Source organism: Artemia franciscana, chromosome 2, assembly GCF_032884065.1.
Source record: "Artemia franciscana chromosome 2, ASM3288406v1, whole genome shotgun sequence".
Lineage (NCBI taxonomy): Eukaryota > Metazoa > Arthropoda > Branchiopoda > Anostraca > Artemiidae > Artemia > Artemia franciscana.
Window position 1 is genome coordinate 43627246 of NC_088864.1, and position 13541 is coordinate 43640786.

A 13541-nucleotide genomic window follows, 5' to 3' on the forward strand; every position below is an offset into this window, starting at 1 on the left:
CAGAAATGTCACCAAAATGTAGCCAAAATCTCTATAAAAACAGAAACATTGCTTTCTATATTGGAATGTCGACACATAACAAAAGTTGTAAATAGCATGATTACCACTTAACTTTGTGCATACGTTATATCGAAGGGCAGTATATTGGGCTCGTGTGTGATGCAACGCATCACACACATGTTTTTACCAAGAGACGTCCAATTAATGGACATCTAGATCCAAATTGGCTCTGTTGAATACAAAGCTAAGTGAGAATGAAGAATTAGTAATATAAAGATTGAAATTCTTTGATTTCACAAATTCTACACAATACCATAAACAAGCACAAGTGGAAATGCAGTCGAAACCAAATAATTAAGAAAATTCATCTAAAAAATTGTTTAGGTAATGCATAATAATGGTTGATAATAATAACGGAACTAACTAGTTTTTTGTTTAATATGGTAATATTTATTATCATTACTATTAAAGGAATTATGGACCTACAAAGATTGTACAAACGCATGCGCTACACGGACCTTGTTTTCAAGGTCCGTGCACACGGAAAGTACGCAGGAACTTGTTTTCAGGTAAGCTCTAGTTAGATTTAACTTTTTTTCATCCCAATGGTGATCTTAGAATGTTGGTAGAGAACTAATTTGAAAGAAAATCTCAATATCCTGTGCCCTTTTAAAATAACAAAAGAGTTCAAGCCACAGCAAAGTGGCTCTTTCAGCCATTTTATGCTACAAAACATCAATTTTTGTCCAAAAGAGCGTTGAAATGCCGGAGAATAGAAATTGGGTGAAATGAAGTTGTCTTGTAAAACCACAGGAAAATGAAGTTGACTTGTTTTGTGCTACAAAACGTCAACTTCTCCAAAAAGAAGATTGAAATGCCCTGGCACACAAATTGTAGAGTAGCCAATCGATTTGACACGGTCTAAGATCCTTTTAAGTCTCCCTTCCTTCTTGAAAAAGGAGGAAATATGTTTCTTTCCTCTGTAGCCTGTTACTGTCAGCTTGAATTAACAAACCCCTAAGGCTTGGAAGCCTTGAACATGGATATATATATATTTAAAACGTATGACTATGAGCGTTATTGCTGAATTTAAATGCAGACTGACAAAAAGATAGTGATAACGAACTGTAAGTACAAATCAATATGTTGCTATAATGGTTAGCATTAAAAGGTTAACTGGGTTTGTTTTTTTTAAGCTAGGGCTGGCAAGCTATTGCAAGAACATAGGGAGAAGTTTAACAGCTAAACTAAAAGCTACTGCCTCTTGTTAAATCGTCTTAATGGCCCTTTTGTAGAGTGTCGTACTGTCATATGATATTTTTGATACCATTTCTGAATTGGAATCACTGGGAAGCATAATGAAGTTACTATTGGAATCTCCATGGTGGAACCTCCTTAATCACCGGTTTACAATCCCAGTCACGAACACTCCCCTCCTTCCGCCACCGTTAGAGAGTAAACACTGAAAAAAAGTTCCTTGAAAATAAACTACCTTACGAATATAACTTTGCTTTTTATTTTCATGAAATTAGTTGAATTAATTTTCTAATTTTCAAAGATACCAATGACGAAGTAGTCTACCCTTCGGATTTTGTATTTACTTGTCAAAGTTGCTCATATCTTAAACAAAAATTTAAGGAATGTAATAAGCAGTATTTAGATTTAATGCCCTTAAAAAAGTAATTAAGTTAAATTCTCTAGTTTCGCTGTCTAAGTTAAAGAAAGATCTTTTTGTAAGGTTTATTATATATATTAGAAAAAAAATTAAAATGAGCGAAACAATTTTCTTTCTTACGAAAGTAAAGAGCGAAGTTGCAACTTAAAACGAGAAAAATATTTGCTTCGTAAGTTAAGGAAGATTTATCTGCAAAGTTAGCCCAATGAAGTAACTTTGTGATGTGCTTCTTAAAGGGTTTGTTACTAGATACAATGACGCCACATCTGCTGCATCAGCCTTGTTGTAGCTCTTAGCATTGTTTCTAATGGAAGGTCATTTATACACGGTGAGTTTTTGGAAAACATGCTCGTAAATTGTTCCAAAAACTAACATTTTGACTTCCTCATTAAAAAAAAAAATTGAGAGGACGAAAAAAATCGACCTGACGAAATTAGTATTGGATTTGATGAAAATTATCAAACAGTTCGTCGTAACGAACTGTAGTAAGGAGCGACCAGGCTCAATAGTAACCGAAACTCTAAAAAATGGAATTTTGACACCAATTACATCAAAAGAATCACAATTTAATGCTGGTCTTAAATATGAAAGTTTCATCAAGTTTAGTCTTACCCATCAAAAGTTGCGAGCCTGAAAAAATTTGCCTTACTCTAGAAAATAAGGAAGAAACACTCCTTAAAAGCCATAGAATTTTAGCGAAAATCACACCGTCAGATTCAGCGTATCAGAGAACCCTTGAGTAGAAGTTTCAAGCTCCTATCTACACAAATTGGAATTTTGTATTTTTTGCCACAAGACAGATCATGGATGCGTGTTTATTTGTTTGTTTTTTGTTTTGTTTTTCCCAGGGGTGACCATATCGACCCAGTGGTCCTAGAATGTCACGAGAGGGCTCATTCTAACGAAAATTAAAGCTCTACTGCCCTTTTTAAGTGACCAAAAAAATTGGAGGGCACCTAGGCCCCCTCACACGCTCATTTTTTCCCCAAAGTCACCGGACAAAAAATGTGAGATAGCCATTTTATTCAGCATAGTCGAAAAATTTAATAGCTATGTCTTTGGGGACGACTTACTCCCCAATAGTCCCCATGGGAGTGGCTGCAAATTACAAACTTTGACCAGTGTTTACATATAGTAATGGTTATTGGAAAGCGTACAGACGCTGTTAAGAGATTTTTTTTTGGTTGGAGGGGAAGGGCTTGAGGGGAGGAGTTTATGGGGGGGGGAATTTCCGTGGAGGAATTTTTCATGGGGGAAGAGAATTCCATACCGGATTTTTAGCATTTTCTTTAAAAACAATGAGAAAAAAATATGAAATCTTTTTCAAGTGAAAGTAAGGAGCAGCATTAAAACTTAAAACGAACAGAAATTAATACGCATATAAAGGATTCATATCCTCCTGATAACTCGCTCTTTACGCTAAACTAATTTTATTAATTTCAACTATTTATTCTACGGCCTTTGTGGTTCAGAGGTCATTTTTAAGGAATAGGGACAAGATTTGAGCTTTAGTGTAAAGAGCGAGGTATTGAAGAGGGGACGAACCCTCTCATATATGTGATAAAAACATACGAATATAGAAGCTCGTTAAGTAAGTTAATTCGTAAGTTACGTATATTTTTACTAATAAAAACGTTTGTAAAAAAAAAAAGTTGTAGTTGCTTTTTTAAGTAACCAAAAAATTGGAGGGTAACTAGGCCTACTCCCCTGCTCCTTTTTTTCTCTAAATCGCCCAATCGAAACTATGAGAAAGCCATTTGGCCAAAAAAATAAATTGATATGCAAATTTTGTTTTAATTATTGATGTGGGGAGAGCCAAAATCAAAACATGCATTAATTCAAAGACGTTCAGAAATTAAATAAGAAACAAGTTTTTTAACTGAAAGTAAGGGGCGACTATAAAACATAGAACGAACAGAAATTACTCCATATATAAAAAGGGCTGTACCCTCCTCAACGCCCCGCTCTTTACGGTAAAGATTTTTACTGTTTTAAAAAGTAGAGTTGAGAGAAAGAGTCAAACTTTAGCGTAAAGAGCAAGGTGTTGAGGGGGGGGGTACAGTCCCTTTCATTTATGGAGTAATTTCTGTTCGTTTTAAGTTTCAATGTCGGTCCTTACTTTCAGTTAAAAAAACTTGTTATTTATTTATTTCTCCTAAAAGACCATTTAAAATGAATTTAATTGGTCCAGGGTTCTCTTTAACAGTCACTGTTTGGCTAGTTTTAACCCAACATCAAACAAAGGTCTTCCATCCCTGCATTAGATAGTAGAAACTTGATTGAATTTTTAATCCTATGTCTGAATTGTAAGTTGAGGGATTGGAAACATTCTGGCATATTTTCAGAAGTGAATTCTAGGGTTTTCCCTTCCTTTTTGTCTAGTGGGTGTTTTTGATACCAAAGTTTAGTCATTGCTTAGATATAAGGGAAAAATATCTCCAGTGGTTAGTTTTCAATTTTATAAATGTTGAAATAACTTTCACCAAGCGTTCATTTTGGTGTTTTCACCAATATAGCTGTCTTTAATCAAATGTCGGAGGGTATTAGACAATGTTTTAGGAAGAGACAGTTGTAATTAAACTAACATCAGGGGCGTAATTTGCTCTGGAGTAGGGGGCAACTGCCTCTCCCAGACCCCTCAGACCCAGTTTGCCCCCAAAGCTGAAATTTATAGTACTTCCGTATTAGCCAGTACACACTCGAGAAGGGAAGTTAGGTTAATCATAATGAAATTAAATAAAAAAAAACAAGTTTTTTTTAACTGAAAGTAAGGAGCAACATTAAAACTTAAAAGGAACAGAAATTACCCTGTATATGAAAGGGGCTGTTCCCTCTTCAACGCCTCACTCTTTGCGCCAAAGTTTGACTCTTTCTCTCAACTCTACTTTTTAAAACAGTAAAAACTTTAGCGTAAAGAGCAGGGCGTTGAAGAGGGAGCAGTTGCTCCCTCATAATAATCCTCATAATGTTGCTCTTTACTTTCAGTTAAAAAAAACTTGTTTTTTTAATTTAATTTCTGAACGTTTTTTAGTTAATCCATGTTTTGATTTCGGCCCTCCGCAGATGAATAATTAAAACAAATTAGCATATTTATTTATTTGGCTAAATGGCTTACTAATAGTTTTGATCGGTCGATTTTGAGAAAAAGGAGGGGGAGGAGGCCCAGTTGCCCTCCAATTTTTTTGGTACTTAAAAAGGCAACTAGAACTTCTAGTTTTTTGCGAACATTTTCATTAGTAAAAGATATACGTAACTAACGAATTAGCTTACGTAACAAACTTCTATATTCATATGTTTTTATTTGTATATGAGAGGGTTCGCCCACTCGTCAATACCTCACTCTTTACACTAAAGCTTAAATTTTGTCCTAATTCCTTAAGAATGACCCCTGAATCACAAAGGCCGTAGAATAAATAGTTGAAATTACTAAAAATACTTTAGCGTAAAGAGTGAGGTATTAGGAGGAGGTGAACACCTTATATGCGAAATATTTTCTGTTCGTTTTAATTTTTAATACTACTCCTTACTTTCAGTTGAAATTTTTTTTTTCATATTTATTTTTTCATTGTTTTTTTTAAATAATACTAGACGATGCTTCACCCCCTTCATAGAAATCTTCTTCCCCCATGACAAATTCCTCCATGGAAATTTTCCTCACATAACCCCCTCCTCCCAACCAAAAAATCCCCCTGAAAACGTCTGTACACTTCCCAATAACCATTACTATATGCAAACACGGGTCAAAGTTTGTAACTTGCAGCCCCTCCCACAGGGACAGTGTGGGAGTAAGTCGTCCCCAAAGACATAGTTACAAGGTTTTTCGACTATGTTGAATAAAATGGTTATCTCAGAATTTTGATCCGACGACTAGGTGCCCTCCAATTTTTTTGGTCACTTAAAAGGGCACTAGAACTTTTCATTTCCGTTTGAATGAGCCCTCTCGAAAAATTCTAGGACCACTGGGTCGATACGATCACCCTGGGAAAAAAAATAAACACGCATCCGTGATTTGTCTTCTGGCAAAAAATTCTACAATTTTCTGTAATTCTTGTAATTCTACAATTTCAAAATTCTACAATTTTGTAGATACGAGCTTGGAAATTGTACAGTAGGGTTCTCTGATACGCTGAATCTGATGGTGGGATTTTAGAGTCGTTAAGACTCTATGACTTTTAGGGGGTGTTTCTCTTATTTTCTAAAATAGGGCAAATTATCTCAGGCTCGTAACTTTTGATGGGTAAAACTAAACCTGATGAAACTTATATATTTAAAATAAGCATTAAAATGTGATTCTTTTGATGTAACTATTGGTATCAAAATTCCGTTTTTTAGAGTTTTGGTTACAATTGAGCCGGGTCGCTCCTTACTACAGTTCGTTACCACGAACTGTTTCATATACCAAAATATAACAAAAATATAATACTTTAAATTATATAATAACTAGCTGTTGGGGTGGCGCGAATCGTAACTTTTGATGGGTAAAACTAAACTTGATGAAACTTATATATTTAAGATAAGCATTAAAATGTGATTCTTTTGATGTAACTATTGGTATCAAAATTCCGTTTTTTAGAGTTTTGGTTACAATTGAGCCGGGTCGCTCCTTACTACAGTTCGTTACCACGAACTGTTTGATATACCAAAATATAAAGAAAATATAATACTTTAAATTATATAATAACTAGCTGTTGGGGTGGCGCTTCGCGCCACCCCAACACCTAGTTGGTGGGGGCGCTTCGCGCCCCCCCCCAAGCCCCCCCCCACGCGTGTAAGTCGTTACGCGCCATATTAGTTACGTGCCATTATAGTTGTGTCCCTGTGTCCCACCCGTGAATATAGATATATATATATATATATATATATATATATATATATATATATATATATATATATATATATATATATATATATATATATATATATATATATATATATATATATATATATATATATACATATATATATATATATATATATATATATATATATATATATATATATATATATATATATATATATATATATATTTAACTACGTAAAACTTGCGAATATACAACATTCTTGGCTGTCCCATTGTCTGTGCATATAAATAGATTGTCAGGTTTACCGACTCTTGAACATGCAACATTTATATTCCCTGTGTCCCGGTGCTTTGTTGATGGTGATTGCTAATTGAACATTCCTTGTGTCCCGGTCGTCATTTATATTCCCTACTAGCTGTTGGGGTGGCGCTTCGCGCCACCCCAAAACCTAGTTGGTGGGTGCTTCGCGCACCCCCAAGCCCCCCCGCGCGTGTAAGTCGTTACGCGCCATATTAGTTACCCGCCATTGTAGTTGTGTCCCTGTGTCCCACCTGTGAATATAGATACATTTATATATGTGTTTCAAACTACGTAAAAATTGCGAATATACAACATTTTTGGCTTTCCCACTACTGGGAGCTTTCCGTTTCCAATTGCCAGCAATTGATCTGAAAATGTTTGACCAGAGTCATCGTTTTGCAATCGGACACGCATATTTGTAGTTAATTTTAATATTTTTACGTGTGCCCATAAATTAGAATTTTTCAGGCAAGCATTCATTTCGTCTGCAGGAGTTAAACTACGTAAAAATTGCGAATATACAACATTCTTGGCTTTCCCATTGTCTGTGCATATACAAAGCCGTATGTACTAATAATGACGTCATATGCAAACGCTCTTTTTACAAACAAACAAACATGCATACACACAACTCGTTTTTATATAAATAGATAGATAGATAGATACAATACAAATTAACTGCGTAAAACTTGCGAATATACAACATTCTTCGCTGTCACATTGTCGCTGCATATAAATAGATTGTCAGGTTTACCGACCCTCGAACATGCAACGTACAATTGTCCATGGGAAAAACAATCAGTATTAAGATCTATACCACATTTTTCTAATGATTGACCTTGAGCTTTGTTAATGGAATTTTTTAGAATATTCGGAAATACTTTTTCAATCAATTCATTTTTGGACGTCACTAAATTACAGAAATCAGCAGGTAGTTGTATACGTCCTGAAATTGAGTCTATCGTATCATAAATGTCTTTTTGTTCCGACGTTAACTTGGAAATGTTATTTTGTACATACGACAATAGATCACTCGTACTGTAACTTTGTTCACGATCCAATTCTACACATGTCGAAACAGCAGCGATACGGTTAGGTGAAGGCATTCCAAAATCCTTAAGAGGTTTGTTTGCCATGCGTACGCACAAATCTTCTATAATAACTAAAGTGTAGTTATAAATTTCTGATGTAAAATCAAAAGTCATATCTGACGTCTCTAACTGTTTTCGATGGAGTATATCTTCGGACATTTTTGACTTATATTTTTCCCATAACTCTGTAGGAGCTGATGGAGAGCAAGTTGTTAAAATGATGCCAAACAATGCACGAATTTGACTTGGGGTTGACGTTTCGCACGCGTCATTGATGCAGTTATCCCAGTGTTGGTCATTCTCCAATAAATTCAGAGCTTGGCATGCACTACGGTAAGTGTCATGTATAGTACCGTTTACAGTTCTCAAATACTCAAAGGATGTCGGACCGGGTACATTCACCAAAAGCAGGCGTAGAAAGAAGCATTCATGTTGATTGGGGTGAACGGTGTAGAGTCTTCCTATCGTGGTATCTTTGAAGATGGTAGGTTGGCCGTCGACTGACTTACCCTGTTTTCGACGTTTAAATACTTTATTTTTAGTATTCCACGTGTAATACGAAGGCACTTCAGTATACAGCAGTTTTTTTGCAAAAGAATCATTTTTGCAAAGCGAAAAAAAAGCTGTTAATTTTGTATCCGGTGGATTCAGGGCTCTTTGTTGCACGTTGGTTTCCGAGAAAATGAAAGAATTCGCCTAACAGCTTCATTACTGCTTATGTATCTTCCAGCCTGATATTGTACGATTTCGTCGAAATCTTTGATTTCGGGCTGCAAGTTTTTTACATTTTTTCTTTTTTCAGTTTTCTTTTTCTTCTTTATTTTTCAGCTTCACTATGAAATACATATCGCCGAACCTTTGTTTTTTTAACTAGAATCTGGTAGGCATTGATGACCTTATCCAAGTCAAAATCCCAAACCCAATGATCATCGCTATCATTTTCAGTTTTGATATGTTTTGACTCTCGCTGTCCAGGTGGATCTTCCTCTAACTGCACGGTTTTGCGTTCTTTAGCCTCAAGCCTGTTTCCTTGCTGTTCTTTTGATTCCTCGGCACGCTTTCTTTTCTGACTTTCTCTATCAGCAGCAAGTTTTTTGGCATAGACTGTTTGAGCATCTTCATCGGCTTTTGCCATTGTAAGTTCATAAGTCATTGTAAACTTAAACATTAATAGATTTCTACGTGAACATATATGTCTTAAATATCTTTAATGACGTCACCGTCATAGCAAAAATGACGACAACTAACTTCATGACGTCAGTCGACACAGAAACATGACGTCACCTGATCCACAGACAGACAACTTATTTTTATATATATAGATAGATAGATAGATGTCCCGGTGTCCCGGTCGTCATTTGTGTCCCGATGTCCCGGTCTGTAATTTCGTCAGTCGACAAACATGACGTCAGTCGACACACAAACATGACGTCACTCGACACACACACACAGACAACTTATTTTTATATATATAGATATAATTTGAGCTATATATTTGTGCATTAGGGGGGGGCAGAGTAACCTAACTTACCTTACCCAACCAAACCCTTCCCCCTTAATGGGCAAATATGCAGCCCAAATTATACAAGTCCAATGTATTCTGTCACCCGTCATTTGTCTTTGTGGCTATAAAACCGGTTTTCTTCGATCTATACAGCAAACGTCTTGAGTGTGTACTTGCTGATACGGAAGTCTTTTTGTTTTCTTCAATATTTCTGTCAAAAATAAGAAGAGCCTCCATAATTCCAACATCACCAGAAACTGGTCAGTTTTCACTAGTATATCTTTGCCTTTATGGTACTATATGGCTCATTTTTCAGTTGTCACTGTCGTTTTCACTTGATTTAGGAATAACTAAGTTTAGTTGTTGTCGATCAAGGAAAAATATTGGGAAAAGTCAACTTTTTTCATTTAAATAAACACAGGCATATTTGGCAAATTGGTAGTGAGAAGATGTATCAGGTTATTTGTATGGAGAGGGGACATGACACTAAATTTTGAAAATTTTGCCAGGGAGCGTCACTTGAACTGATTCTGGGGGAGACCCTTATTCCTATGAGATTTTACTAGCATACAAGATAACGTTTGGTAACGACACAGCATCATCAACGGTGGGGAAGGGCCGTCGATACGAACTCCACCTTTTAAGCCGTTTAGAACCCAAAATCTACATTAGGATACCTTACTTACGTGCATGAAACGCAAATTCGCAAAATGCTTAGCTCAACATCGAGCTCTAATTGGAAATGTAAATACAGCTTGAATCACAATCAACCTCTCCCTGGTTTTGAAATTCGATAAACATAACAGACATATCAAGCATTCCAACCATGCCCATGCAAGCCCTTCGGAGGAATAGTGGACTGACTATTACACTTCCGACTTTAATGCACCCGATCCCTAGCTTGAACTGGCTTTTGAAAAGGAACAAGACAAAAGGCTCACTGAGCCTACTAAAAGTTCGAGCTTTATAGTAACTTTCTCCAATGTCTATGATGCCATTAGCAAAGTAAAGAGAAAAGTACTCAAAAGGAGTTGATTATGTTTGTGGCTTGCATTTGGGGAATCGCAGTCCAATGTTGGTTGAGCACTTAACTTTAATGGAACAAATGACATTCTCGTTTGGCTTAGTGACCAATTGTTTATTTTATCGGTATCATTACTCCAGTTATCAAAAAGTGGAAAGATCCAAAACAGTGCAGTTCGCAATTACTGTTGCTACGGCTCTGTGTAAAAATGTTGAGAAACTAGTTATTGATGAGATAAACCGAATATATTACACGCCTAGCAACCAGTTTGGGTTCAAAAAGGGCTCTAAATTGTCACTTTACTGAAAACAAACACATTTTAAATGTTCTCACTTTTTTAACTTCAACAAAACAGAAGCTATTAAGACTTTAAGGAATAAATATCAGTATATGTTCATCAAAATTTAATTTCCCTTCTAATGAAAAAATTATCCAGGGGGAATATAGGGGGGTGTCTGGGGAGAATTTTCCGAGGGGAATCTTCCATGGAAGAGGTAATTTTCCATCAACATTTCTTCAAATTTCAATTCAATACCCCCAGCCCTAGTAGTAATCGCCAAAGAAGCAGTAGTTGTAGTGGTAGTAGAGGTAGTAGTAGTAATAGCAGTTGTAGCAGCATCAATGGAACTTTAGGGCATATCAGCCTGAAGGAACTAGATTGATATTGCAAAATATAATCAAATTAATTTTGAGAGCTTTCATTAATCTATTTGTTTCTCAAGGTTATAATAATAAAAGAAATATAATGAAAAAAATGATAAAACATATATTGCCTTCAGTAAAGTACGAATGACACTTGCGCTATAATTGAGGTACAAGGAGGACAACTTCCCAGTTCATATATCTAGTAAGATATTGCAGATATGTTCTTTTGATAACATGTATATCTATAGTGTGTTTTAACTCAGTTGACCTCCCCCCTCGACACTTTCTGAAATTATCATCTTATGCATCATGTTAGAAGCGGTAGTAGTCGGAATAATATTAGCAGTAGTAGCATTATTTTAGTAGCAGTAGTAACAGTAGTAGCCGCAGCATTAATAGCAGTTGTAGCATGAAGTTATTACCTTTTGGCCAATAAAACATCCCACTCACGATGCTCTGGAAGAATCAACCTGATACGGTAAGCGTTTCCAAAGATATTCCTGATACGTTCTTTTGATTTTCTGTATGTATATAGAATGTTCTGATTTAGTTCCATTCCCCTCAACATTTCCTCAAACTTTAACTTCAATAGTTGTTGTAGTATCTTCAAATATTTTTTTTACTTTTGACTCTTAAGTAGGGCACTAGAACTTCCGGTTTCAAATGAAATCCAATCAAATTAAGAGTATTAAGATGATAATACTCTTTGCCTTACAAGTAGTTAAAATCGAAGTAGTAGGTGGAGTAGTTTAGTAACAGTAGCAGTAGTAGTAGTGGTAGTAGCAGTAAAAGTAGCTGTGGTAGTAGTACTAGCAGTAGCATTAACATATTGCCGTTTGGTCAATTGTGTATGACCAAACGATCTTCCTGTTTAAGCAATATCTGAAAGTTTGAACTTAATACTCAGATCCCTTCTTGAGATACGCCCTTTTAGCAATGTGCAGGCACTTAGTGTTGTTCAATTTAGTTCAAATTCCTCCTCAATATTCTGTAAAATTTCCACCCTCATATGCGCAGCCATAATAGTACTAGTATCACAGTAGTAGGGGCAGTAATTGCAGTGATAGGGTTGTAGTAGTCTTAGTAAAAACGACTATAGCAGCAGCATTAATAGCAGTAATAGGAGGTACATGCTGCCTTTTGATCAGTTGAACATACCCACCCCCATGATGCCATAAGTTTCATTTCAATATGGTAAACCATTCGAAACATATTACTGATACGCCTGTATCAGCAATCTGTATGGACATATTATGTTTTGATTTATTTCAACATTCCCCTACACGGTTCCTCAGATGTTAATCTCAGTCTTGGTAGTACCCGCTACAGAAGCATTAGTTTTAGTGGTAGTAGTGGTACTATTAGTAGATGCAGTAGTGGTAGAAGTAGTAGTAGTGGTAGTTGCAGTTGTATTAATAGCGTGCAAGTACTGCCTTTTTGATCAATTGATCATCTCCCTTATCATTTCGTGAAAATTCAAAATTGATGTACTCAGTCAGTCCTGAGTTACGTCCTTTTGATAACTCGTATGCACATAACGTGTATTGATTTAGTTCAACACTCCACTCGACATTCTCCAAAAGGCTAACCTGAATGCTCTTCGTCATTTTGGAGAAAAAGGTCAAACATGCCTACCTTTTTCAGTAATATATACTATATGCAAACAATGGACGTATTACCTAACTTACAGACCTTGCCCTGAGGGCTGTGGGGAGTTGATATTCCCAGAGACATAATCAACAATGTCTTTTTTTCAACAGATTCCTAGACCTTTCAACAATGCTGAATAAAATAGCTCTCTTAAAATTTTAATTCCATGTGTTTTGGTAAATGATGAGCCTGCGGGGGGGTATCTCCAATCACTATTAACTCTTTAGAAGAGCACTAGAACTTCTGATTTTCAATCAAGTGAGCCCCATACAAAGTTTTTACGACCACCCATTATATGAAAGCCTTATATGCCCAGGGGTATAACTTACTTCCCTTGTCCCAGGGCTCTAGGGGTGTGTATCAACCCAGGAGCCTTTGTCATATGTTCTTTGGACTATTTTGAACAACATAGCTATCTCTTAATTTCAATCATGTACTTTTGGGGAAAAGAGGCTTGGAGGGGGTCTATTTGTCCACCAATCACTTTTGACTCTTAAAAGAAAATTAGAGCTTTCAATATCGAATCAAATGAGCCTCCTCTGAAGTTACATGAACAGCATTTCCATTAAAACCTTATATACTCTTGGGACGTAGCTTACAACCCTTGCTCCCAGGATCTGGCGGCTGTGTCGATCCCGAAGACCTTGTTATATGATCTTTGGACTATTTCGAACAAAATGGCTATCTAAAAATTTCTATCAGATAAACTTAGCGAAAAGAGGACGTGGGGAAGGGAGACTAGTTGCCCAACGATCACTTTTGAATCGTAAAAAGGTTACTACAATTTATGATTTCCAATCAAATGAGCCCTCCGAAGTTCATACTACAACCCCTTACATAGAAACCTTCT